The sequence below is a fragment of the Callithrix jacchus genome, chromosome 2 (assembly GCF_049354715.1).
Source record: "Callithrix jacchus isolate 240 chromosome 2, calJac240_pri, whole genome shotgun sequence".
NCBI lineage: Eukaryota > Metazoa > Chordata > Mammalia > Primates > Cebidae > Callithrix > Callithrix jacchus.
In genome coordinates this window covers 9,094,050-9,118,040 of record NC_133503.1, presented here as the reverse complement: position 1 = coordinate 9,118,040, position 23,991 = coordinate 9,094,050, and the positions used below count along the sequence as shown (strand labels likewise).

Below are 23,991 nucleotides of genomic sequence, written 5' to 3'. Positions count from 1 at the left end.
TCTTGATCTCTTGACCTCGTGATCCACCCACCGCGGCCTCCCAAAGTGCCACGTCTTTTTTGAGGCAGAGTGTCCCTTTGCTGCCCGGGCTGGAGTGCAGAGGCACGATCCTGGCTCACTGCAATCTCTGCCCCCCAGGTTCAAGCGATTCTCCTGCCTCTGCCTCCAGCGTAGCTGGGATTACAGGTGCCCGCCACCACAACCGGTTAATTTTTTTATTTTTAGTACAGACAGGGTTTCACCCTCTTGGCCAGGCTGGTTTTAAACTCCTGACCTTGTGATCCACTTGCCTCAGCCTACCCAAAGTTCTGGGATTACAGGCGTGAGCCACCACGCCTGGCCTCAAAAACAGTGTTTTATAATCCGTATTAAAAAGTATCACTGTGGGCCAGCCCCAGTGGCTCATGCCTGTAATCCCAGCACTTTGGGAGGCCGAGGTGGATGGATCACAAGGTCAGGCATTCAAGACCAGCTTGGCCGAGATAGTGAAACCCTGTCTCTATTAAAAATGCAAAACATTAGCCAAGCGTGGTGGTGGGTGCCTGTAATCCCAGCTACACCGGAGGCTGAGGCAGAGAATTCCTTGAACCCAGGAGAGGGAGGCTGCAGAGAGCCGAGATCTCGCCGCTGCACTCCAGCCCCAGCAACAGAGTGAGACTCCACCTCAAAAAAAAAAAAGTATGATTGTGGTTGGGCATGTTGGCTCATGCCTGTAATCCCAGCACTTTGGGAGGCCGAGGTGGGGAAATCACTTGGGGTCAGGAGTTTGACACCAGCCTGGCCAACATCCTGAAACTTGTCTCTACTAAAAATCCAAAATTAGCCGGTGTGGTGGTATGTACCTATAATCACAGCTACTCGGGAGGCTGGGGCAGGAGAATCGCTTGAACCTGGGAGGCAGGGGTTGCAGTGAGCCGAGCTTTCGCCACTGCACTCCAGCCTGGGCGACAGAGCGACATTCCATCTCTAAATAAAATAAAATAAAATAGAATATATGAGAGAGGGTGGGTGCAGGCGCTCACACCTGTAATCGTAGCACTTTGGGAGGCTAAGGCAGAAGGATCGCTTGAAGCCAGGAGTTTGGAACCAGCCTGGTCAACATGGCAAGACCAAATAATATGATATAACAGAATCACCAAGAGTTTATTGTTTGGTTTCAAAAGACCATCTTTAAAAAGAGCTCTATATGGGCCGGGGCTCACGCCTGTAATCCTAGCACTTTGGGAGGCCAAGGTGGGTGGATCACCTGAGGTCAGGAGTGCAAGACCAGCCTGGCCATCATGGTGAAACCCCATCTTTTAAAAAAAAAGAAAAGCGCTCTATATGATCCTCACACAAAGTGGTATAACCATCCTTCTGTCACCATGGGGGTTCACGGTTCCTAACCAGGGGCCCATGATCATGCGCTATTTTTTTCTTTGTCTTTTTTTGTGACGGAGTGTCGCTCTTTTGCCCAGACAGGAGTGCAATAGCATGATCACAGCTCACTCACTGCAACCTCTGCCTCCGGGGTTCAAGAGATTCTCCTCCATCAGTCTCCCAAGGAGCTGGGATTACAGGCACACGCCACCATGCTAATTTTTTTTTTTTGTATTTTTAGTGGAGATGAGGTTTCACCATGTTGGCCAGGCTGGTCTCACACTCTTGACCTCAAGTGACATAAGTGACCATGAGCTGGCAGAACCATCCATGTTATTTCAGTTATGTTTCTTTTTGTTAATGTTTAGCTTAGCCAGCAGATAAGCATCCATATGATGTGGCTTTTCCATTCTTCTGTATGTGGGAGACAAAGTCAAGTCAAATGGGCCTTGGCCAAGCTAGAGATGGATCTGGACCGTATGTGAGCACTTCCAGCAACTCCAGTGCATCTCTGAGTAGTCTCTGGTCTTAGGGCTTTGCTGACTGCTTTGAAATAGCACACAGTGGCTCATACCTGTGATCCCAGCACTTTGGGAGGTGCTCACTGTAACTTCTGCCTCCCAGGTTTAAGCAATTCTCCTACCTCAGTCTCCAGAGTAGTTGGGACTACAGGTGCAGGCTGCCACACCTGGCTAATTTTTTGTATTTTAGTTAAGACGAAAATTAGCCAAGTGTGGTGGTACACGCCTGTAATCCCAGCTAAGGCAGGACCATCGCTTGAGACGGGGAGGTGGAGGTTGCAGTGAACCAAGACGGCACCACTGTGCACCAGCCTGGGCACTAGAGTGACACTCTGTTCCCTGACAAAAATCAATCAATCAAATCAAATAAAGGAGGATTTCCTATCGCATTGTTCTTAGACACATTCTTAGAAAAAAAATCAACTGTTTTTTTCATCTGTTGTTGCTCAATCCCCAAAACAGCAATCTGATCCTACATTTGAAATAAACCTGGGCCTGATGCAGTGCCTCGCACCTGTAATCTCAGCCCTTTGGAGGCCAAAACAGGAGGATCATTTGAGTCTAGGAAGTCAAAACTAGCCTGGGCAACATAGTGAGACCCGTCTCTACAAAAAACAAAGTTAGCTGGGTGTGGTGGCACATACATCTTTTTCCAGGCACTAGGGAGGCTAAGGTGGGAGGATCTCTTGAATCTGGAGTTGGAGGCTCCAGTGAGCTGTGATCGAGCCACTGCACTCCAGCCTGGGTAATACAGTGAGACCCTGTCTCAAAAACAGAAAAAAAAGTAAAACAAAACCCTAGCTTTGCAGAGTGATGGTATCCAAAGTCATTTATAACAATGGCCACAATTAATGTAGCATCTATTCCACTAAGATGGAGAAATTGGTCAATGAATGGTGACAAGAGTTCCAACGAGCTGACAGTTGGTGAGCAAGACCTTAATGAAGACAGAACACGCAAAATATTTATGACTGCAACAAATGAATTTGAAGATTACAAGCTTTTATGGCAAAATGCTCAGAAAAACGCTTTGCCTGCATACACATTGCCTCAACAGAGACAGCTTTCTGACCAGAGGTAATTCAAAACCAGCTAATGTTGACCTGTTTTAGGAATTGCTTCAATCTCAAAGAAGTTGGAGTTGTTTATGAAGAGACAGCAAAATTCCACTGTGGGCCGGGCACGGTGGCTCCCGCCTGTAATCTCAGCACTTTGGGAGGCTGAGGCAGGCAGATCACTTGAGGTCAGGAGTTTGAGAATAGTCTGGCCAACATGGTGAAACCCCATCTCTACTAAAAATACAAAAATTAGCCGGGCCTGGCAGCGGCTGCCTGTAATCCCAGCTACCCCGGAGGCTGAGGCAGGAGAATCGCTTGAACTCGGGAGGTGGCAGTGAGCCAAGATTGCACCACTGCACTCCCGGTTGGGAGACGAGCAAGACACTGTTTCCCCCCTCCCCCCCCCAAAAAAAACCCCACTCTGAACCACTAAACAAATTCATAGTAGAAACAGACTCCCTTCCAAACGTTTTCATGATAAGGTTCATCTTGGCTAAATGAACTTCTGCCATACTGACTCCCTTTGTAACGCTCTCCCAAATTCTACTCCATGATTGGATTCCACAATACCCAGGGAATCCTCTTCCTGACCCTCCAGGTGGAGAAGCCACTCTCCCCACAAAACAGACTCACTCAAGTCCTCAGCAGCTGAAATCTGCATCTTGTGGGCTGCCTGCTCTTCACTAGAGTGAGTTACAGGCTTCTCATGAGTTAAATTTGTTCCTAAATATATGTCAGTGGCACGTGGTATTGGGAATAGAGAATTTAATTAAATATTCCTAAATGTCAATGAAATACAAGTGCAAAAAGAAAGTTACTCTTGTGCAAACTTAATGAATGGCTTTCGAGACAATCGACAAAGAAGAGTCAAAATCATATTAGCCAAGGACCGAAGGGATCCTACATATTGTGGGGGAAATGGCAAAAATGCAGGCTTCTGTAATCATACTGCTTCTCCGCTGAGCTTTGCGCTCTCCATGTATTTTAAAAGAAATCCAGCATAAAGCTTCTGGAGGCTTTGTTGGGTTCGGCCTGTACACGGGAGAGGATGGGGAATGCCAATCGGAGAACCCAGATTCAAAAGAAAGGTTTTTTTGGACCCACATCAAAAGACTGGCTGCTCGGAAAGTTTTCTCGCGAGCGACAAAGGCTTGGAGGCTGGAAAAAGCGTCGTGGTCGCCACCTACCGAGAAGCGGCGGGTGGGGGAAGGATGGCTGGCGTGGCCCGAATCCCCAGTGGGTGGTACTGGGTGGGGGGAAATCATAAAATCACTCAATCTCGTGCTTTACATAAACATCTAAAAATCTCCGGCCTTGGGGTTGTAAAGTTTTGGAGTTTAACTTAGGCGAACCGTAATGTCTCAACATTTGCAAAGCCCACCGGCTAGCGCAAGTTGAGAAGCATAAAATAATGGTTGGGGGAGAAGTTTGAGTTAAATGGCAACGCGGCTGACAGAACGAAACAGAAGCTACGAGTCAGGATTTCTGCTCCCACTCTCTTGCAACTTTCCTTCCAAATCCTGAGGGAGAGACAGGCGGAGGTCGGGGGAGGAATTAAAAACACAAGGTCCCCTCCCCACTCGCCTGTCCCAACCTGGTGGCAACGGACTCTTTGGAGGGCAGCTTGGAAAACACTAGAGAGGAGTTCTTTGTGTCCCCTAGGGTGGTGCAGGGCGGAGGGACTCCAGTTGGCAGAGCACGGAGGGCGACGGGCCGGCCCGGGGCTCCCCGGCTTTTGCAGCGTCCCGGCTTCGCAATTTGCAAGGAATGTGGGGTGCAAGAGCAAGCGGGGGACTTGGACGGCGGCTGGCGCGCGGCGGGAACGAAGCCGGAGTCACCACCCGTCCAGATTTCCGTTCGTGCACCCCGGCTCCCCTCCCCCACCCGGTCGGCCGCGCAGGCCCCAGGTGCAGCCATGTTCTCGCTCCCACCACCCTCGCCTCCATTGACAGCCCTTGCCGGAGAGGGCCGGGCGCCGCGCTCGCCTCGTCCTCGGGTTCGGGGCTCGCCGGCGCGGTGCTTCCTGGGAGCTGTAGTCTCCAGCCCCCGCCGCCGCGTTAACGGGAAACGCAGCTGAAACTACAACTCCCGCTGGGCGGCGCTGCGGGTGCGCACGCGCAGCGCGCCTTCGAGGAACAAAAAAAAAAAAGAAAAAAAAAGAAAAAAAAAGGAGGAGGAGGAGGGTGAGAGAGAAGCTGGGAGAGCAGAGAAAAGGGGCCACCGGTCGCCCCCCCGCTTCCCCGCACGCGCTCTCCAGCCGCGGCCGCCCGCCTGCCGCGGTCACCCCGGCCTCTGCCTCTGTCCCTCAGTGATCGGATCAAGGCGCTGAGCGAGGCCCTGCCTGCGGGGCGGCCATGCGGCGGTGACAGGAGCGCGGCCGACAAGCACGGGCCCCTCGCCCCCTCTCGCCTCCCGCCCGCTCGCCAGCTCCCCTCAGCCGAGGCTGCTCCGCGGCGGCCGTAGCGCGCGCGCGGCCCACACTCGCCTCCCCTCGGCACCCCAGTCCCCGGCGCTGCCTGGAGGCGGCCGCACTCGGGTGAGTCCCTCTCGCCTCATCCCCGCGCCCTCCGCCCCCATCTCGGGGGCCACTGCGAGCGGGGAGCCTTTATTGGAGACTTTGCCCCGCCGGGGCCTGCAGGGAACGGGCCCTGGAAGCCGTGGCCGGCCGCGCGCGGTGTGGGGCTTTGGGGGGCGCCCTTGCCTCCTCCCCCCCACCCCCACCGCCTCGCCGGGCCTCGAGCCCCCGCCGGCCTTGGCAGTGGCCGAGACGAGGCGATGGGGGTGGGGCGGTACGGACGCGGTCGCGGGGGACGACAGTGGCACGCGCGCGCCTGGGTGCGCGTGGGGGAGGGGCGCGCGCGCCGGCCGGCGTGGGGTGGGGGGGCGCCTCGCGCGTGCGGTCCCGCGCGCGAGCGAGCGAGCGGCCCCGCGGGCTGCGCATGCCCCGCCGCGCTGATTGGCCAGCTGGGCGGTGCGGGGGCGCGCGCGGTGCCAGGCCCGAGCCGCCGTGGGGTCGCGCTCGCCTGGTGTATCTGGGGCTCCTGCGCCGGGGCAGCAGACGCGCAGGATTGGCCGACCGGCGCGGGGGCGGGGCCGCGCGTTGCCTGGTAACTGCAGCGGGCGGGGGAGCGGGAGCACCGCCCCCCGCCCCGCCCCGCTCCCAGGTGGAGCCCGCAGTGGGCTTTGTCCCGGGCCGACCCGGCGCGCCTGCCCCGCCGGGCCTGTTCTTTGGGGGAAATAAACACAATGACCGGAAGGAAAACCTCAGCCTTAGGCCATAAAAATTAAGCCGTCTGGGTTCGGCCAGCTCCCAGACGACGGGAGTGCAGAGGAAGAAGGAAAATGAAATGGAAATAGCTGTCTCCTTGCCGCTCCATTACTCCTCCACTTTTTCTTAATCCAAGTTTTGCCTTTCCTGTAGTGAATTTTGTCCTCCCTAAGTTATGATTTTGCGCTCATTTGCGGCGGTTGATGTTCAGATGTGGGGTGTTGGAGTAGTGTCCACTCTTGCGGATGCGCGACTCTTGCCGACTTACCTATTTTTTTAAAAAAAAATTAAAAATTGTTTGTAGAGACTCTGTCTCACTGTGTTGCCCAGGCTGGTCTCGAACCCCTAGAGACTCAAGCGATCCTCCCACCTTGGCCTCCCAAAGTGCTGGGATTATAGGTGTGAGCCACCGCGTTTGGCCTAATTTTTCTTTTAGAAACAGGGTCTCTATGTTGCCCTGGCTGAAGCGAAGTAGCACAATCATGGGTCATAGCTCATTGCAGCCTCCAGCACCTGGGGTCCAGCGATCCTCCTGCTTCAGCCTCCCTAGTGGCTGGGACTACAGGCGCATGCCATCATGCCCAACTAATTTTTTTTTTTTGAGTTGGTCTTGCTGTGTCACCCAGGCTGAAGTGCAGTGGCATGATCCTGTCTCACTGCAACCTGTGCATCCTGGGTTCAAGCGGTTCTCCTGCTTCAGCTTTCTGAGTAGCTGGATTACGGTTGTCTGCCACCATGTGGGGCTAGGTTTTTTTTTTTTTTTTTGAAATGGGGTTTTGCAGTTGCTGCCCAGGCTGAAGTGCAGTGGCGCAGTCTTGGCTCACTGCAACCTCCGCCTCCTGGGTTCAGCCGATTCTCGTCTCAGCCTCCAAAATAGCTAGGACTACAGGCATGTGCCACTATGCCCGGCTAGGTTTTTTTTTTTTTTGGAGATGGAGTTTTGCTCTTGTTGCTCTGGCTGAATGAAGTTCAGTGGCACGATCTTGGCTCACTGCAACCTCTGCCTCCCGGGTTCAAGCGATTCTTCTGCCTCAGGCTTCGCAGTAGCTGCACTTACAGGCATGTGCCACCCCACCCAGCTAATTTTGTGTTTTTAGTAGAGACCGGATTTCTCCATGTTGGTCAGGCTGGTCTCGAACTCCTGACCTCTGGTGATCCACCTGACTTGGCCTCCCAAGGTGCTGGGATTACAGGCGTCAGCCACCGAGCCTGGCCTTAGTTTTTGTATTTTTAGTAGAGATGGGGTTTCATCATGTTGGCCAGGCTGGTCTGCAATTCCAGAGCTCAAAGCAATCCGCCCGCCTCGGCCTGCCTACCACCAAAGTGCTGGGATTACATGTGGAAGCCACTGCACCCGGTCATGCCTGACTAATTTTTAATATTTTTTAAAGAGATGGGGTCTTCCTGTGTTGGCCTGGGCTGGTCAGGAACTCCTGGCCTCTGGTGATCCTCCTGTTTAGGCCTCCAAAAGTGGTGGGAGTACTAGCTTGCCACCACTCTGGGCCTCTGCTCTTTTAAATTCAACTGTGCTGCAGACAATGGCTTGATCAGCCAACAGTGTAGAGGAGAAGTCTCCAGGCCTTCAGGGAGCAAAAGGGGAAGTTAGTTTGCAAATGAGAACTTGCAGGTAGAGGGCCCTGCGGAGGCGGGGTCCCAGAGTTGAAGCCTAGGGTGTGGGATGACTGATTTTATTTCCTGCTACAGGATTTTTCAGGGGCTGTTGCCTTGGCTTTCATTTCTCCTGCTTCTTGAGATCTTGACCTTTTGCATGGAATGACTTTTTTCAAGCTATAGAAATCTTTCTTGCTCATATGCAGCCACTTCTTAAGGTCTTCTCTCTCTCTCTCTTTTTGTTGTTGTTGAGAGAGTCGCACTCTTACCACCCAGGCTGAGTGCAGTGGTTGATCTTGGCTCACTGCAACCTCCGCCTCCTGGGTTCAAGCGATTCTCCTGTCCCAGCCTCCTGAGCAGCTGGGACTGCAGTCACGCCTGGCTAATTTTTGTAGTTTTTAATAGAGACGGGGTTTTACCATGTTGGCCAGTCTGGTCTCGAACTCCTGGCCTCAAGTGATCCACCTGCTTGGCCTCCAAAAGTGCTGGGATTAGAGGCGTGAGCCACCACACCAGCCTTAAGGTTCTCTCTTACAGTCTCCCAATCAACTTGTGTGCCGCTCTTCCTCAGGGCACCTTCATTTTCCTTCCTTCCTTTCTTCCTTCCCTTTTCTTCTCCTCCCTCCCCTCCCCTCACTTCCTTGCTTTTTTTCTACCTTCCTCCCTTTTTCTCTCCTTCTCACTGCAGACTCCATCTCCTGGGTTCAAGCGATTCTCCTGCCTCAGCCTCCCGAGTAGCTGGGATTACAGGCATGCGCCACCATGCCCAGCAAAGGGCACCTTTATTTTTTTTTGGCATGTGGCCTCGCCACTAGGTGTTAAGCTCCAAGGGGCAGGGACAAGAATCCTTTTCCTCCTTTTTCTTTCTCTCCCCACTTCCCTTCCAGTTTGGCATTGTCCTAGTGCCTCGCCTGTGGTAGCAGCAACGCTGCTAACATTGAGTGTCTTCTGTGCCAGCTGTGGCTCTTGAGCGCTTTGGGTGTACAGCATTTTTCTTATTTAATCTCTGTAACAAGTCTGTAATTCTGTAGAGCAGAACAAGTCTCGAGACGTTGGAGAGTTCTGTACTCTTGCTTACCTAGCACACGAACCTGGACAATGTGACTCAACCCCACGCCCAGGAGCGCTGGCATGTGAGGATTCCACTTACTGGGCCCCACTTCCCAGGCTGATTTTGCTGGTCTGGTATGTTGTCCGAGAATTTGCATTTCTAATAGCTCCCCAGGTGGTGTTGATGGCAGCTGCTCCCTGCACAGCCCTCTGGGAGCCATTCACAACGGTGCAAAATGAAAGGAGGGAAATATATTGGAAATGTTTGCTTTTCCTTATTTTAAAATTAGATCTTGGCCAGGTGCGGTGGCTCACGCCTGTATAATCCCAGCGCTTCGGGAGGCTGAGGCGGGTGAATCACTTGAGGTCAGCAGTCTGAGACCAGCCTGGCCAACATGGCGCAATCCCGTCTCTACTAAAAATACAAAAATTAGCCGGGTGTGGTGGCGTGTGTCTGTAGTTTCAGCTTCTTGGGAGGCTGAGGCAGGGGAATCACTTGAACCCCGGGAGGCAGAGGTTGCAGTGAGATGAGATCGCTTCAGCCTGGGTGACAGATCGAGACTCTGTCTCAAAAAAATAAAAATAAAGAAATAAAATAAGATTAGACCTTCAAGAATCTAAAATAATTTGGACCACCGACTGTAGCCTGTTGGAAAGCTGGCTGAGAATTGGGAGTTCCGGTTAGCGATGATAAGAAAGTGAAAAGTTTCATAGATCTCCAGTTTAAAGAGGGGCCATGGGTTTAAGTGCAGCATAAAATTGGAAATCTGTGTTAAGCTTGGCTTTTTCCCACTCATTCCTTTATTAATTTAATCACAGCATGGGCCTTTGTTATATTACCTTCTAAAGATGCCCACAGCGTCCCATACCCACCACACAGCAGGTTTGAGTGATCGGGCTACAGCTTGTAGTTTTGGTCCTTGGAGCAGGGGTCAGAGGCCATTGTGTGCTGGGGGTCCTCTGCCTGCACCCCTCCAACGATTCAGCTTACTCAAATATGACTACAAATACTGCCATTTAAATGTAGGCTTTGGGGGTTCTTTTTGCAGGGCGGGGAGGGTGTTAATTCTTGCTGAGAAAGATTTTTAGGTTTTTAAAATGATAATGGGTTTCTTTCTTGGGAAAATAACTGCAGATTAGGTGAGAAGAATGGTTTTGGTTTACCCCTCTTCCCCGCCCCCACACCCTCAGGCGAGCTGCACACACTCCTCAGGGTATCCCAGCTTCCATGGCCACCGTCCTGCTATGTTGTAGAATTTCCCATGACCTATAGGTGGACAGGTTATTACCTAAAGGAGCTGAACACCGAGCAGTTACTGAACACCTCATCTTTTCTGTGATAACTGGTTACCAGCTGTCTGCATTGCATTTCACCTACCCGATTTCTACCGTTGTTTCATTATCGATGACACGAATGTTTTACATAAACATGAGCTTTTGCAATATGCTTCATAACTGGGGTGGTGTAATTACATGAAATTGCCTTACCACTGGCTTAAATAAATGCATGTCAAATCATTTTTATGTCAGTCTAAGGGAAAGCATTTTTTGTTTTGCTTTGAGATGGAGTCTTGCTCTGTCGCCCAGGCTGGAGTGCAGTGGTGCCATTTCGACTCTGCAACCTGTGTCCCGGGCCCAAGAGATTCTTGTGCCTCAGCCTTGTGAGTAGCTGGGACTACAGGCATGTGCCACCATGCCCAGCTAATGTTTTTGTATTTTTTCATAGAGATGGGGTTTCAGCATGTTGACCAGGCTGGTCTGCAACTCCTGACCACTGCCTTGGCCTCCCAAAGTGCTGAGATTACAGGCATGAACCACTGAGCCAAATTAATTTATGGAGTGATGCTTATTCATTGTAAATAACAGGAAGAAAGTAGAAAATACAGCTAATCAGTTGCTTGTTCTAATTGTAGGGTTGAGATACCTGGGAATCAGTAGGCTTAAACTGGCAGCATAGCTCTATATAGACTCATACTCCGTTAACTAAAGTGTGTTGAGGCTACCTACCTGGGGGAGTGAAACGCCTGAGTGTCTTCGAGGATGTGTGTTTTTTATTTTATTTTTATTTTTTTGAGACAGAGTTTCGCTGTTGTTACCCAGACTGGAGTGCAATGGCACGATCTCGGCTCACTGCAACCTCCGCCTTCTGGGTTCAAGCAATTCTCCTGCCTCAGCCTCCCGAGTAGCTAGGACTACAGGCGTGCACCACCATGCCCAGCTAATTTTTTTGTATTTTTAGTAGAGATGGGGTTTCACCATGTTGACCAGGATGCTCTCGATCTCTTGACCTCGTGATGCACCCACCTCGGCCTCCCAAAGTGCTGGGATTATAGGCGTGAGCCACTGCGCCTGGCCGAGTCTTTTTTTTTTTTTTTTTTTGAGACGGAGTTTTGCTCTTGTTACCCAGGCTGGAGTGCAATGGCGTGATCTCCGCTCACCACAACCTCCGCCTCCTGGGTTCAGGCAATTCTCCTACCTCAGCCTCCTGAGTAGCTGGGATTACAGGCACGCGCCACCGTGCCCAGCTTATTTTTTTTATTTTTAGTAGAGACGGGGTTTCACCATGTTGACCAGGATGGTCTCGATCTCTTGACCTCGTGATCCACCTGCCTCTGCCTCCCAAAGTGCTGGGCTACAGACTCACACCACCACGCCCAGCTAATTTTTCTACTTTTACTAGAGACAGGGTTTCACCATGTTGGCCAAGATGGTCTCGATCTCTTGACCTCGTGATCTGCTTGCCTCGGCCTCCCAAAGTGTTGGGAGTACCGACGTGAGCCAGCATGCCCGGCCTCTATTTTATTTTATTATTACTATTTTTTAGATGGAGTCTCGCTCTGTTGCCCGGGCTGGAGTGCAGTGGTGCAGTCTTGACTAACTGCAACCTCTGCCTGCTGGGTTCAAGCAGTTTTCCTGCCTCAGTCTCCTGAGCAGCTGGGACTACAGGTGCCTGCCACCAAACCTGGCTAATTTTTGTGTTTTTAGTAGAGACAGCGTTTTACCATGTTGGTCAAGCTGGTCTCAAACTCCCGACCGCAGGTGATCCATGCGCCTCGGCCTCCCAAAGTGCTGGGATTGCAGGCGTGAGCCACCGTGTCTGGCGAGGCGTGTGCCCTGTAAAAAGCGTGAACATGTCATCGGAAGAGGCAAAGGCATCGCCTCGGCAATTCTTCATTCTCCATTCTTCCTCTCTCGCCCGTCACTGTTTTCCTTTTGTTCTGGGATTCTCCTTTCCTTTGTGAAACTCTTGTTTTGGTACTCCTTGCCTGTTTCTGGCAGTACTCATTGGTTTTTGACCACTTTGCCTTACTGAGAAAGTAAGAGAAAGTTCGATACAGCCAGGAACTGTCAGAATTGTTGGAGGGTTGACTCATTCTTCTTTGGTTGTAACTTGATTAAAGACTCTGTAGAATTTCTACTTATTTATTTTTTGAGATGGAATCTCTCTCTGTCACCCAGGCTGAAAGTGCAATGGCGTGATCTCAGCTCACTGCAACCTCCACCTCCCAGGTCCAAGCTATTCTCCTGCCTCGGCCTCCTGCATAGCTAGGATTACAGGTGTGGGGCACCATGCCCGGCTTATTGTTGTATTTTTAGTAGAGATGGGGTTTCAGCATGTCGCCCAGGCTGGTCTCGATCTCTTGACCTTGTGATCCACCTGCCTCAGCCTCCCAGAGTCCTGGGATTACAAGAGTGAGCCACGGGACCGGCTAGCACTCTATAGGATTTTTAAAGAATTAGTTACTTAAAAAGCATATTATGAGAGGGAAAACAAGTTTATAAACTGAGAGAGGGTTTATGGCTTAGTGGTAGGACACAAGTTTGAAGAAGTCTGACTGCTTGGATTCCCGTCCTGGCCCTTGCGTTGCCTGGCCGTGCGACCTCAGGCAGTTCACTTCATCGGTGTTCGTTTCCGGTTTTTTTTTCCTTTTCTTTTTTGAGATAGTGACTCGCCCCGTTACCCAGGCTGGAATGCAGCTGTGTGGTCTTGGCTCCCTCCAACCCTGTCTCTCAGGTTCAAGTGATTCTTGTGCCTCGGCTTCCCGAGTAGCTGGAATTATAGGTGTGTGCCACCACGCCTGGCTAACTTCTTCTGTATTTTTAGCAGAGACGAGGTTTCACCATGTTGGCCAGGCTGGTCTCCAGCTCCTGACCTCAAGTGATCCACCCAGCTCCGCCTCTCAAATGCTGGGATTACAGGCCTGAGCCACCACACCCAGACCCTATTTTTAAAAATGGAGATGATGATAATAGAACATGTTTCGCTTCTAAGGGCTGTTTCCAGGATAGAGTTTAAGTGTTTAGATTGCTATCTGGCATGTAGTAGACACTCAAGAAGTATCAGTCATAAAACTACTATTATAAACACTTTTGGGAAGTAACATTGACTACATACAGTGTAAATCTCCAAGAACGCTGGAGAATATTAACTGGGAGATAAGGACTTGTTCCTCTCTGGGATTTTCCCCTGTGACTGTTATATTGTTTTGTTTTGTTTTTTAGAGATGGAGTCTCGCCCTGTCACCCAGGCTGGAGTGCAGCAGCGTGATCCCAGCTCTCTGCAAACTCCACCTCTGCCTCCTGGGTTCAAGCGATTCTTCTGGTCTCAACTTCCCAAGTAGTTGGGACTACAGACATGCGCCACCATGCCCAGCTAATTTTTGTATTTTTTTTTAGTAGAGAAGGGGTTTCATTATATGTTGGCCAAGCTGGTCTGGAACTCAACCTCAAGTGATCTGCTCACCTCCACCTCCCAAAGTGCTGGGATTACAGGCATAAACCACCTGCCTGATCAGAGCTTGACAGTTTGATTGATGAAACCTGAGAATGCTACACTTTATATGTTGTTCATTATAATTTGTTATATTAGATATTTAGCTCTTACTGTTGACTATAACACATACATAATGTGAGTAGAATTTTATCTAGATTGAGTTTTCAGACCAGTATTTGGTTTCAGGAAAATAAATAAGGTATTGGAAATGAAAAATTAAAAATTACTGGTGCGTACCTGTAGTCTCATTTGCTTGGGAGGCTGAGACAGGAGAATCTGTTGAACCCAGGAGGCGATGTTGCAGTGAGCTGAGATGGCGCCGTTGCACTCCAACCTGAACAACAGAGCAAGACTCCATCTTAAGAAAAAAAAAGTAGGCCGGGCGTGGTGGCTCAAGCCTGTAATCCCAGCACTTTGGGAGGCGGAGGCGGGTGGATCACGAGGTCAAGAGATCGAGGCCATCCTGGTCTACGTGGTGAAACCCTGTCTCTACTAAAAATACAAAAAATTAGCTGGGCATGGTGGCGCGTGCCTATAATCCCAGCTACTCGGGAGGCTGAGGCAGGAGAATTGCCTGAACCCAGGAGGCGGAGGTTGCAGTGAGCCGAGATCGCGCCATTGCACTCCAGCCTGGGTAACAAGAGCGAAACTCCGTCTCAAGAAGAAAAAAAAAAAAGCAAAAACAAACCCCCCAAGAACCCAAAATCCTGTCTCTACTAAATATATAAAAATCAGCCGGAATGGTGACAGATGCCTGGAATCCCAGCTGCTTAGGAGGCTGAGTCATGAGAATCACCTGAACCCAGGAGGTGGATGTTGCAGTAAGCTGACATCTTGCCACTGCACTCCAGTCTGGGCGATAGAGCAAGATTCCATCTCAAAAAAGATAAAAGAAAGAAAATCCTGTAAGATGAATTTGCCCCTTTATGAAGAATAAATTTGTGTCTGCCATTCACACCACGAATGCCTCTTTCTTCGGAGTGGTTCCTTATAGTGTTGTTGTTGTTTTAATTGTGGCAATATATATTTAACACAAAAATGACCATTTTAACCTTTTTTTGGGTGGGGGAGGGACGGGGCATTACTCTGTTGCCCAGGCTGGAGTGCAGTGTACGGTTTCGGCTCACTGCCGCCTCTGCATCGGAGGCTCAAGATGTTCTCACACTCAGCCTCCTGAGTGGCTAGGACTGTAGGTGCATGCCACCATGTCTAGCTACATTTTTTATTTTTGTAGAGATGGGGGTCTCACTATGTTGCCCAGGCTCCAACCCCTGAGCTCAAAGAGTCTGCCTGCATCTGCCTTCCAAGTTCTGGGATTAGAGACATGAGCCAACCCGCCCAGCCTGATTTTAACCATTTTTAAGTGTATGTATAGTTTAGTGGTCCAGAACTTTTTCTTTTTCTTTTTTTGGAGACAGGGTCCTGCTCTTGTTGCCCAAGCTGGAGTGCAGCATATCCTCAAGTTCATCTGTGTGTTAGAATTTCCTTCGTTTTTAATCCTTTTGGAGATTTTTGGAGTTTCTGTTTTGTAGCATGGCAAAGCGCAGTGTGTGTGTGTGTGTGTGTGTGTGTGTGTGTGTGTGTGTGTAAGAACTATATATGATTTATATTATGGTATACTTGGAAAAGCGGAGTATGATGAAGAGTTTGGGCCATAACATCCTGGTCATGATGAACCCTGTTTAGCAGACAGTCTAGGAAGTGTTCTGATTAGATAGGTCTCATGCTTTTGAGAATTGCTCCTTGTATTTTGATCTAATTTGCATACACAGTCCTTAGAGATTTTATTTATTTAGTGACAGTCTTACTCTGTCACCTAGGCTGGAGTGCAGTGGCATAATCTTGGCTCCCTGCAGTCCACCTCCCAGATTCAAGCGATTCTCCTCCCTCAGCCCCCAGAGTGGCTGGGATTACAGGTGCCCACCACCATGGCTGGCTAATTTTTGTATTTTTAGTAAAGATGGGGTTTCACCATTTTGGCCAGGCTGGTCTCAGAACTCCTGACCTTCTGGTCCACCCACCTCGGCCTCCCAAAGTGCTGAGATTACAGGCATGAGCTACTGCGCCTGGCTAAGAAGGGATATTTTAAATTTTTTTTAAAATAATACATGTTTATAGAGATGGGGTTTCTCTCTGTTGCCCAGGCTGGTCCCAAACTCCTGGGCTCAAGTGATTTTCCCACCTCAGTCTCCCAAAGTACTGAGATTTCAGGTGTGAGCCACCGTGCCTGGCCCAAAAGACAGGCTTTTTCTTCTCCCGCCTCCCCGACAGGCTCCTGCATCACATCGGGAACAGTAGCTATGTATTCACTTCTTGAGCATACTGATAGGCTCATCATATGAGGCCTCAGAACCGCACGCTTCTTGGAGAATACGGGTATGAGCAAATGACGTCGTTGAGAGCTTCAGGATAAATAATCTTTTAGTTTAGTTTACTTATTTATTTATTAATTCATTCAGACAGTCACGCTTTGTCTCCCAGGCTGGAGTGCAGTGGAGCAATCTCAGCTCAGTGCAGCCTCCACCTCCCAGGGTCAAGCGATTCTGATACCTCAGCCTCCTGAGTAGCTGGGGTTACAGGTGTGTACCACAATGCCCAGCTAATCTTTGTGTTTTTTGGTAGAGACAGAGTTTCATCACACTGGCCAGGCTGGTCTCGAACTCCTAACCTCAAGTGATCCACCCGCCTCGGCCTCGCAAGGTGCTGGGAACAGGCCTGAAGCATCACGCCCAGCTGGAAGGTGACTTTTTAAACTTAAATTGTAAAATAATCTTTGAGGAGTGAATTTGACAGAAGCAGATTTTCACGCACAAATGCCTTAGAAGGTTCACACACTTAATTTCAAAGCAGTGATTTATTTTGATCCTTTCCTCATTAATTTTCCTGCTTGCTCAGAAAATAGGTTATTTTATTTCGCAGTGATAATTAAAGCAGTTTGTTGGGAAATAAGCCATTTTCAGTGTATCAGGCTTGGATTTGAAGAGTTTATGTAAATTAATAGGTATATATATGTACATATATTTGAAAAATAACGATTTTAGTGAGGCTTAAATTACAAATGCTTGCTCATCTCACTGAATGCTTTTGCGATGCACTTTATCCAGTGCCGACACACTTTCTGATAACAGCCTTGTAAGGTGAGTATACAGACTGTCGTCGTTTTCCAGACTAGTGAATCTGGGATTAAAGAGTCCCAGGGTCACCTGTTGCAGACGGGACTTGAATTCAGAACTTTTGCCTGGTTGCAAAGCTGATCTTCGTAATAGTTTTGCTCTGTTGCCTGCCTTCTGCGGCAAACATGCCAGTGCATTTAAAAAATGCCAGTGCATTTAAAAAAGTAAAGATGGCCGGGCACAGTGGCTCACATATGTAATCCCAAGCACTTTGGGAGGATGAGACGGGCAGATCACCGAGGTCAAGAGACCGAGACCATCCTAGCCAATAACGTGAAACCCCGTCTCTACTAAAAATGCAAGAATCAGTTGGGTCTGGTGGCGTGTGCCTGTAATCCCAACTGCTTGGGAGGCAGAGGCAGGAGAATTGCTTGAACCCGGGAGGAGGAGGTTGCAGTGAACTGGCATGCCCCATTGCACTCTAGGCTGGGCAACAGAGTGAGACTGTCTCAAAAAGAAAAGAAAAGAAAAGAAAAAAACCCCTCAAGAACAAAGTAAAGATGGGCCTTTAGATAATAGCTACTCGATTTTCATTTCCTCTTGCAAATGGGTTTTCCAAATGCAACTGAGTTCTAAATTTGGAGTCATGTCAAAGGGACACATTCTTTGTGTGTTGGCAGAGCCAGCTTCTGCTGTTTAAAAATCTGGACTCTCAGTTTAAAAGTATAATTAATACATATGCAAAAATGGTGTCTTAAGCTGTGGTGCAAGGAAAATAGGTCTTTCTGAATAGCTCATAAGACGTGTTCTTGTTTGTTTGCTTTTTAAGGATGTGCTTTTTGCTACTGTGAAACTCAGAACTGAACTTGTGATCCACTGATTGGGCAGACCCTTCTTTGTTTTTTTGAGACAGAGTCTGACTCTGTTGCCCAGGTTGGAGGGCAATGGTGTGATCTTGACTCACTGCACCTCCACCTCCCAAGTTCAAGTGATTCTCCCACCTCAGCCTCCCAAGTAGCTGGGATTATAGGCGGGTGCCACCACACCCACCCAGCTAATTTTCGTATTTTTAGTAGAAGCGGGGTTTCACCATGATTTCCAGGCTGGTCTTGGACTCCTGACCTAAGGTAGTCTGCCCACCTTGGCCTCCCAAAGCTCTGGGATTACAGGCATGAGCCACTGTGCCCAGCTAGGTCTTTTATTATTTTGACATTCTTTTCTTTACCTGGCTTCTTAAAAAAGTGAAATTTAGCTATGAGCTGAGTTTTTTTTTTTTTTTTTTTGAAGATAGGGCTTGCTGTGCCACCCAGGCTGGAGTGCAATGGTGTGACCTTGACTCACTGCAACCTCTGCCTCTCAAGTTCAAGCGATTCTCCCGCCTCAGCCTCCCCAGTAGCTGGGATTACAGGGGTGCGCCACCACACCCAGCTAATTTTTGTATTTTTAGTAGAGATGGGGTTTCACCATGTTGGCCAGGCTGGTCTTGAACTCCTGACCTCATGATCCACCCGCTTTGGCCTCCGAAAGTGCTGGGATTACAGGCATGAGCCACCATGCCTGGCCTTTTTTTTTTTTTTTTTTTTTTAATGGGGTCATTATACTATCAGGTTTTAAGTATGAATACAACACAATTGCAAATCAATTCATATCTTAACCCTTCAAATTTATTTTTTCTTTCGGGATATTTATTCACTGATACAATTGCCAGCTTTATTTCAGCAGACAGAAATTAATTTGCTGTCTTAAAATGTGTGCATGAGCTGCTAGAAAAATTTCCCAGCTGGCTGGGAATGGTGTCTCACGCCAAGGCCAAGATGGGAGGATTGCTTGAGCAAGGAATTTGACAGCCTGGACAGCATAGTGAGACCCCGTCTCTAACAAAAAAATTAAAGACCTAGCCAAGTATAGCGATAGTGGTGCATACCTGCAGTCTCAGCTACTGTGAAGGTTGATGTGGGGGGATTGCTTGAACCCAGGAGGTTGAGGCTACAGTAAGCCGTGACTCTGCCACTGCACTCCAGCCTAGGCGACAGAGCAAGACCCTGTCTCAAAAGAAAAAAAAAAAAATTCAAGCCCTTGATTTAAAAATCGATCCTGATCAACGATTTAGCATAGGGATTTCTTATTTTATTTGGAAGTACTTGCCATTTATATATAATGAAGTTTAAATTATAAATGCTTATATATATATATAAGTTAAATGTTAAAGTCAAATGAACTAAAATGAGTTCTTTGGCTTTATTTCTTGTCTGCTGAAGTGTATATGTTAATGTACGTTAATGTAAATTGTGATGGTTTATATCCTGCTATTAAAGATTTGTGAAACAGAACCTATGTCCAGGCATGGTGGCTCACACCTGTAATCCTAGCACTTTGGGAGACTGAGATGGGTGGATTGCCTGAGCTCAGAAGTTTGAGACCAGCCTGGGCAACATGGTGAAACCCCATCTCTACTAAAATTACAAAAATTAGCCAGGTGTGGTGGTGTACCCCTGTAATCCCAGCTACTTGGGAGACTGAGGCAGGAGAACGGCTTGAAGCTGGGAGGTGTAGGTTGCAGTGAGCTGAGATTGTGCCACTGCACTGCAGCCTGGACAACAGAGTGAGACTCTGTCTCAGAAACAAACAAAAAACCAGAACCTCTGAATTGCTGACCTTATTTATTTTCCATGGGAAAATACCTATTAAGCCCATGTAGATAAACTCTTAGAATTTAAAGTATTGTTCGGTATAAGCAAGGAGTACAGAAGTCCTGCCTCTTCCAGGTCTAGGGTAGTCAGTGGTGAATTACCTTTTCTAAGACATTATGTACAGTAAACAGGAAGCTCTCTATTGGGGGATATGTCAAAGCTGGAGTTTGGACTAGAATACCAAAGACAGTAGCATCAACAATAACTAACTTAGGTTTTTTTTTTCGAGACTGAATTTCACTTTGGTTGCACCATCTGGAGTGCAATGACACGATCTCAGCTCACCGCAACCTCTGCCTCCAGGGTTCAAGCGATTCTCCTCCTCAGCCTCCTGAGTAGCTGGGATTGTAGGCATGTGCCATCACACCTGGCTAATTCTGTATTTTTAGTAGAGACAGGGTTTCTCCATGTTGGCCAGGCTGGTCTCAAAACGCCCGACCTCAGGTGATCCACCTGCCTCGGCCTCCCAAAGTGCTGGGATTACAGGCATGAGCCACCTCGCCCGGCCTGAAAATATTTCTTTTTAGTATTGAGGAATCAGACTTCTTTGAGAGGAGCTCATGGACTGAAATACCATTATAGTTGTTGTCTAAGCCCTTGAAAACTTAATGTTTTTCTGAAGTTTAAATTTGTACATAATGTGCAACTGTGGTTAAAACAAAAAGAAAAAAAATTGTAGATAATGGAATTCGAAAAATATTTAAAATCTGATTAAATTTTACAGTGTATGGTGTGGTTTGAAAGAGAATGGGGCGGGGCTGGGCGTGGTGGTTCACGCGTGTAATCCCAGCACTTTGGGAGGCCAGGGTTAGCAGATCTCTAGAGGTGAGGAGTTGGGAGACCAGCCTGCCAACATAGCAAAACCCCATCTCTACTAAAAATACAAAAATTGCCTTAAAAAAAAATACAAAAATTAGCTGGGTGTGGTAGCAGGCACATGTAATCCCAACTACTCAGGAGGCTGAGGCAGGAGAATTGTTTGAACCTGGGGGGCGGGGCAGAGGTTGCAGTGAGCCGAGATCACGTCATTGCACCGCAGCCTGGGTGACAGAGTGAGACTCCATCTCAAACAAACGAAGAAAACAAAAAGGAAAGAAAGAGAATGGAGAATTGAGGACATCTCGTCAGTTGGATAGATCTGGATTCTATTCTTAGTGATTTGGTGATCTCGGGCAATTTCCATTGTCTTTTAAGTTATCAGCTGTCCACCTGGCTTGGTGGCTCCTGCCTGTAATCCCAGCACTTTGGTAGGCCGAGGTGGGCGGATCACTTGAGGTCAGGAGTTCGAGACCAGCATGGCCAATATGGTGAAACCCCATCTCTACTAAAAATACAAAAATTAGCTGGGAGTGGTGGCATGTGCCTGTAGTCTCAGCTACTTGGGAGGCTGAGGCAGCAGAATCGGTTGAAACCGTGAGGATGACGTTGCAATGAACTGAGACTGCACCACTGCACACCAACCTGGGTGACAGAGTAAGACTCTGTCTCAAAAAAAAAAAAGTTGGCCGGGCACGGTTGCTCACACCTGTCATCCCAGCACTTCGGGAGGCTAAGGTGGGCAGACCACTGTGTCAGGAGTTTGAGACCATCCTGGCCAATATGGTGAAACCCCATCTCTACTAAAAATAGAAAACTAGCCAGGCATGGTGGCAAGTGTCTGTAGTGCCAGCTACTTGGGAGACTGAGGCAGGAGAATCACTTGAACCCAGGAGGTGGAGGTTGCAGTGAGCCGAGATCGTGCCACTGTACTCCACTGTACTCTGGGCAACAGAGTGAGCCTCCATCTCAAAAAATAAGTTATCAGCTGTTCTTAGGTTATAAAAGACCTGTTTTGTAAATTGTATCAAGCAGATGTCAACCATTTATAATAGAACATATCAAGATATGAAGTTAATTTCTTTGCTGTCATTTGAAAGGCAAACTAATAGGGTCAGCAAACTACCTTAAACACATTCTCATTGAAAAAGTAAATTGGCCGGGCGCGGTGGCTCAAGCCTGTAATCCCAGCACTTTGGGAGGCCGAGGCGGGTGGATCACGAGGTCAACAGATCGAGACCATCCTGGTCAACATGGTGAAACCCCGTCTCTACTAAAAATTACAAAAAGTTAGCTGGGCACAGTGGCGCGTGCCTGTAATCCCAGCTACTCAGGAGGCTGAGGCAGGAGAATTGCCTGAACCCAGGGGGCGGAGGTTGCAGTGAGCCGAGATTGCGCCATTGCACTCCAGCCTGGGTAACAAGAGCGAAACTCCGTCTCAAAAAAAAAAAAAAAAAAAGTAAATTAAGGGCACATCTTCTGTAGCCAGGCGTGATAATAGATGCCTGTAGTCCCAGCTAATTGGGAGGCTGAGGTGGGAGGATCTTTTGAGCTGAGGAGTTTGCACCCATCTTGGGCAACATAGTGAGACCCTTATCTCAAAAAAAAAAAAAAAAAAAATCCCCAACAAAGCACATTTTCTATAGAAGCTACTCAGTGGACATAATTAGTACAAATGGTAGTCTGTTGAAAAATTAAGACATTTAGTGCAAACCACATGTCCAGGAAAAAAAATTAAATAAAAACATTAAGACATTTACAAAGTCTGTGTTTATAATCTGAACTGATCATATTAAATGAGTACTGACATTTTAGGGATGAATAAATTTTCTTCTGAAAAACAAATTTTAGTTTTGGCTTTTAGCACTTAGTAATTATAGGGAGAACATGGAAATATTAAATACCAACAATTTGGCTGGGCGTGGTGGCTCACGCCTGTAATCCCAACACTTGAGGAGGCTGAGGTGGACAGATCGTTTGAGGTCAGGGGTTCAAGACCAGCCTGGCCAATATGGGAAAACCCCATTTCTACTACAGATACAAAAAAATAGCCAGGTGTGGTGGCAGGCACCTGTTGTCCCAGCTGCTCAGGAGGTGGAGCCAGGGGAATTGCTTGAACTCAGGGGGTGGAGGTTACAGTGAGCTGAGATTACACCCCTGTACTTCAGCCCGGGTTTTAGAGTGAGACTCCATCTCCAAAAAACAAACAAACAAAAAAATCCCAACAATTTCAGAGATAAAATGATTCAGGCGGCCTAAAAGATTGCCAAAATATAGTATTACATGACAATCTAATTTTAATGCAACCGAATCCTGGTTTAGAATAAAGTCGGCTGATTCAACTATTAGTATTAGATCTTTTGCATTTATTTTAAGCACTATTTCAGGACAAAATATCTAACATTTTACTTGATGAGTTTTAACTTTTTCTTAGCACTTACTGTTTTGAGGAAATTACTTTTTAAAAGTTGGAGATGCCATTTTAATTTTTCCATTAGCATTAAGTGATACATGAAGTTATTTTATTCTTCTGACTCAAGATGGTTCTGTTAGTGAATACATTTAAGAATATGATGATGCCATTAGTCATTTAATTTTGTTGAAACTTGGCTTTGGTGGCTGTTAAAAACATGAATTGGTCGGCCAGGTGTGCTGGTTCACGCCTGTAATGCCACCACTTTGGGAGGCTGAGGTGGGCGGATCACCTGAGGTCAGGAATTCAAGACCAGCCTGGCCAACATGGTGAGACCCCCGTCTTGACAGAAAATAAGGAAGTTAGCTGGGCATGGTGGCAGGCACCTGTAATCCCAGCTACTCGGGAGGCTGAAGCAGGAGAATCACTTGAACCTGGGAGGTGGAGATGGAGATTGCAGTGAGCCAAGATGGCACCACTGCCACTGTACTCCAGCCTGGGCAACAGAACAGGACTCCATCTCAAAAAAAAGAAAAAAAAAAGGTAAGTTGAGTTCTGCAGTTTTTCCTCTTAGACAAGAAAATAACTGGAGACTAGATCTCAAAGAATGAAGACAGCTGGAAAGCTGGAAGACACCAGAAAACCAAGGACAGAGAACTTCCCTGAAATACTGGCCCAGGCAGCAGCACATTGACCAGTACTGGAGACTCATGGCTTCGTGCATTTTTTGGAGTAGGGGGTAAAAAACATGTTTGGATGGAAAATTTCTCTGGTAAAAGTATTCTATCTGTTTCTCTCTAATGGACACAGGGGCTTGCTCTATCCCCCAGGCTGGAGTGCAGTGGTGCCATAATGGCTCACTGTAACCTTCATCTCCCGGGCTCAAGCCGTCCTTCTTTCTTAGTCTCCTAGAGTGCTGGGATTACAGGTGTGAGCTACTGAGCCTGGCTTTTGTTTTTTTTGAGATGGAGTCTCACTCTCTCGCCCAGGCTGGAGTGCAGTGGCGTGATCTTGGCTCACTGCAATTTCCACCTCCTGGATTCAAGCGATTCTCCTGCCTCAGCCTCCTGAGTAGCTGGGATTATGGGCACCCACCACCAAGCCCGGCTAATTTTTGTATTTTTAGTAGAGATGGGGTTTTACTATGTTGGTCTGTCTGGTCTCGAACTCCTGACCTCAGGTGATCCTCCAGCCTTGGCCTCCCAAAGTGCTGGGATTACAGGCATGAGCCACCATGCCCAGCTATGTTTTTTTAATTTTTTGAGATGGAGTTTCACTCTGTCACCGGGGCTGGAGTGCAGTGGTGCGAACTCTAGTG

The 23,991-nt window shown here is 48.3% G+C and overlaps 1 protein-coding gene across 18 annotated transcripts in view; it reads left to right on the top strand.

The window, feature by feature from the left end:
- The first annotated feature begins 5,107 nt into the window (after positions 1-5,107).
- The window catches only part of GTF2I (general transcription factor IIi), a 108,720-nt gene continuing 89,836 nt past the window's right edge, over positions 5,108-23,991 (top strand). For 6 of the 18 annotated variants that reach the window (XM_078354501.1, XM_054247356.2, XM_078354496.1 and 3 more), the window contains exons 1-2: positions 5,108-5,474; positions 16,270-16,381. The gene's annotated coding sequence lies outside the window, so the exon portion shown is untranslated. Of the gene's footprint in view, positions 5,475-16,263; positions 16,382-23,991 lie in introns of all 18 variants that reach the window. The other 12 variants (XM_054247370.2, XM_054247355.2, XM_078354494.1 and 9 more) reach the window with 2 other exon arrangements.